Source organism: Penaeus monodon, chromosome 30, assembly GCF_015228065.2.
Source record: "Penaeus monodon isolate SGIC_2016 chromosome 30, NSTDA_Pmon_1, whole genome shotgun sequence".
In the NCBI taxonomy this organism is placed as follows: Eukaryota; Metazoa; Arthropoda; class Malacostraca; order Decapoda; family Penaeidae; genus Penaeus; species Penaeus monodon.
In genome coordinates, this window is record NC_051415.1 from 37,119,934 (window position 1) to 37,120,192 (window position 259).

Consider the following 259-nt stretch of genomic DNA (forward strand, 5'->3'; position numbering starts at 1 on the left):
AACATGATAACTCTTTGCTATTCATGAATACTAAATTTGTTGTGATACCCAATAGGGATACCCCCCCCCCTGTCACACACAAAAATAAATCTTGTCTTCTGAAGATCTCTTACTAGTGTGCGGCGAGGAAAAAATCAAGATGTGCAGCAGTGATCTGTGAAGATGAATACATGAGATTTTTAAAATATACTTTACTTCACCCTCTAAAAACGAAAATCATTCCTCTTCTTTTTTCTTTTATAGGGGTTTAGACTAGACC